Below are 3,792 nucleotides of genomic sequence, written 5' to 3'. Positions count from 1 at the left end.
CGGAGGGGGTTTGGAGCTGCTAGCAGACCTATTGTCTGTAGAGGCAGAGAGGGGCTTAGAGCAGCCTGGAAGTCTCCACGCCCTGAAGCTCCAAGGGGTCACCGGAAAAACTGTCTGCTGCCTGTGCTCACTCTGCTGCCAGACAAGGCATTCAACAGGACCTGCTTTAGCGCTATACCAACGCCTCCTTCTGGCTGAAAAGTCCTACTACACTCCCAGAACATCGGAAAGGTAAGATAGGCAAAGCAGGGTCTTATTTCAAGTAAAAGTACTTGATAATTTTATACCTTAAAATTGACTAACAAATTTTGAGTAATTCTTGTAATATGGCTGACAACATTACCTCATGAGAATTTAAAAACTTTTTTGTCTGTATGATGAATGGCATTTTTCTGGAAATATACGACCTTCCTCAGGCATATTTGGCCTGTACCATTTTGGCATTCATCGTAATAATTCACACAGTGTTCAAACACTGGTTTAATAATAAGAACAAAGATGAGTCATTATTGGGACTGATACAGGCTTTAAAAAATAGCAATGAAGGCTTACAGAAAAAAAGATTCTCTTTCTGAGATCTGCTTTAAAAGATAGCAATGAAAGCTTACAGAAAAAGATTCTTTCTCTGGAATCTGCTGATCAGGATTTACAAAACAGGCTTGTACCGAAAATTGATCTTATTGATAATAAATGTGAATATTTAATGGATAGAACACTAATTCTCCAGACACTACATAAGGAAGAAAGATTATCATTAATTGATAAGATAAGGTCCATGGAATCATGTGTTTTTGAGGAACATAAAAACTTCTACGATTCCATGAGAAATCTGGAGTCCCTTGCAGGAGAGGAGGTTCACTCCCTAGAACAGACCCTAGGTGCTCATTTGCAAGGCCTAGAAGAAACTCTCAGTAAACATGACAAGGGACTTAATAAGCAGAAGGGCAAGATCATACAGGCTGTAACATCTCCAAATGGCTCTCATACAATGGCTTATCCTGTTATCATCTGTGAGAAGACAGCAGATGACACACACCCCAGCCATATAATACATATACATTACAACCAATTTCAACAAGGGACTTTAAAAATATAAAGGAAGCAGTAGTTCCATATGGGATACACTTGCACTCAACAAAACTCTGGGGAGCTGTGGGGTTGATGGGTAAATAGTTTTCACAAAGTCACACTAGTAACTAATATTGGGAATTGATGGCATATGAAAGAGAGAGGAAGTCCTTTTTCCATGAGGATGAAGCCACTAGTTAGTTGACTATCTTCCAGTGAAGCTCGCACATCCAAGAATATATGGGTACTTCAAAATGGAGGTGTTTGGAAAATGAACAAGAGTCAGGTGGGTTGGGAAATGGGGAAGAGCCTGGGATGAGCAGGAGGAATGAGGTGAATATAAAATACATTATATGAAATTCTCTAAGAACTAATAAATCAATGGTAAATCATTTGGGTTTACTAGTAGTCTGATTATACTAAATTTCTCAAAACACACAAAGCAAACAGCATGCCATAGATACATTTTCTTGACAGTAATAAATAGCCATGATTAGGACCTAACTAGCATTTTGAGAAGAAAGATTTCCATAGTATCAAAAATTGGGAAAAAACAGATGTGAGTGATATTCTATATCACTAATCACCTCATCCTTTATGTGAATATTCACCAACATTCTAAGGATCCTGCTTCCACTTGAATGGATGACATTAATGGACATGCTAGAGAGGAAGAACTACATGGCAGTACATACATGGGAGTAAGAACTGACAGATGTGGTAATGATCAGGTTTCCCAAGATTGTGACCAAGAAAAATGGATAGAAACATGATGAAGAGCAGAGGCTGCTGTTTGTGATCATCTGTCAGTCAAAGGAGGCAGAATTCTACAGCAGCTTTTTGGTTTTTCAACTTCATCTCATTGGAAAGAACTTTTGAAAAAGCTGAAGAGAAAAGGCAATTAAATGCATAGGCATTAACAGCAGCATCACTTGAGAACATGTACAAACCATACATCTGGATAGTTTATTGTTTAATTTATAGAGTCCTGAATTTAAGAAAACAATTTTCATTTTCCAGAAATTTTTAAATAATATATATTTACAATAATAAATCTCTAAATGGATCCATGTGTATACATTGGCTTATATGTATATTCCTTTAGGGCTGACCGTTAGGAATTGGAAAAAAATATTTAGGGTATTTCTTTTGCTGGTTTATTTTTGTCAAGTAAACACAAAACTAGGGGGCCTGGAGAGATGGCTCAGAAGTTAAGAGCAGTGGCAGATCTTCCAGAGGTCCTGAGCTCTATTCCCAGCAAACACATGGTGGCGAAAAACCATCTATAATGAGACCTGGTACCCTCTTCTGGCATGCAGGCATACATGCAGGCAGAACACTGTGTATATAATAAATAAATAAATCTTTAAAATAAAACAAAACAAAAAATAACAAACCTAGATATATCTTGGAAGAGAAATTTCAACTGATGAATTGCCTCCATCACATTGAACTTTAGGCCACTCTGTGGGGCACTTTCTTGATTAATAATTGATGTGGGAGGATTTAGCTCATTGTGGACAGAGTCACATCTGAGCAGATGGTCTGGGTAATAAAAACAGAGTATAGAGCTAGACAGAAGCAGCACTCCTGCATGGCTTCTGTTTCATTTCCTGCCTCCAGTTTTTTGACTTGGATTCATGCCTTGGCATCTCTCAGTGGAGTGTGAGCTGGGATATGTCAGAACCCTTTCCTTCCCAACTTGCTTTGGGCTGTGTCTTTACCAGAGCAGTAGAAACCTCATAAAGACAGTCCTCATCTCTGGAAAGTACAAAATCTCACTGTCTCAGCAGTTTTTAATTGCTTGTGGCTCTTCATCTAAAGGTGAAGCCCTGTGAGATCTTCTTGATGTAAGTTTATATTTCACCTGTGTTGTCATTGTTCAGGTCTTCATTAAAAAGCCAGTTAACTGGGAGTTTATTGGTGTAGCTTTCCCATGATTTCTAAAAGACTCAATCTTGTAGAAGACTTCTTGGTCTCTTTACTCTTAGTCTTTCTGTCCCAACTTCTTCAATGTTCCCTGAATCTTAGGTATAAGTAGTATGTCAACTAGGACTAGGCTGCCCACATAAAATTATCTGAATTCGGCTTTTGTAACAATCTCCATCTGCTGAGAAAGGAAGCTGCTCTGGTGATATTATTAGGATGTATTTGTCTGTAGCTATAAGGATAAACATTTAGAAGCAGTTAGGAATTATACTAGTATAGGAAAGTGACAGTATTAAGTTCCCCTCTGATGTCTGTAACCTCACTAGTCAAGAGAGGGTTGGCTAGACTTATAGTACCAGGCATGGTTTCCATCTTGTTGAGTAGACCTTACTTTCAATTACACAGCTGATTGCCATCAAAGTGTTTATGCTCTTACTGAATCTTTGAGGGTAACTTGCAGTACTGATTCATAGGTACCACAGCTGACTAGTACAGTTGAATGCTATCTTCCCTTGACAGCATACATAGATCCTTCTGGTACTAGTTTTCAGAGAGGAGTTTGGGGGTCAGATCAAGCTTGATTCCTTCCAGTCCTGTGTCTAAAGTGCTGGGTGTCTTCCATAGTAGGAACTTCCTCCTTCTTCTTCTTCTTGGAAGCAACAAAAGGAAAAAAATAAAAATTTTTTTAGAAGTCTCTGGATTCCCTTACCAATCTCTCAAAAGGAATTTTCTAATTCTGGCACTTGGGTTTTTGTTAGATAGTATGTCTCCCAGGGAGGAACATTGTTACCCCAA

Source organism: Peromyscus eremicus, chromosome 7 (genome assembly GCF_949786415.1).
Source record: "Peromyscus eremicus chromosome 7, PerEre_H2_v1, whole genome shotgun sequence".
NCBI classification, from domain to species: Eukaryota; Metazoa; Chordata; class Mammalia; order Rodentia; family Cricetidae; genus Peromyscus; species Peromyscus eremicus.
This window is presented reverse-complemented; position numbering follows the sequence as displayed.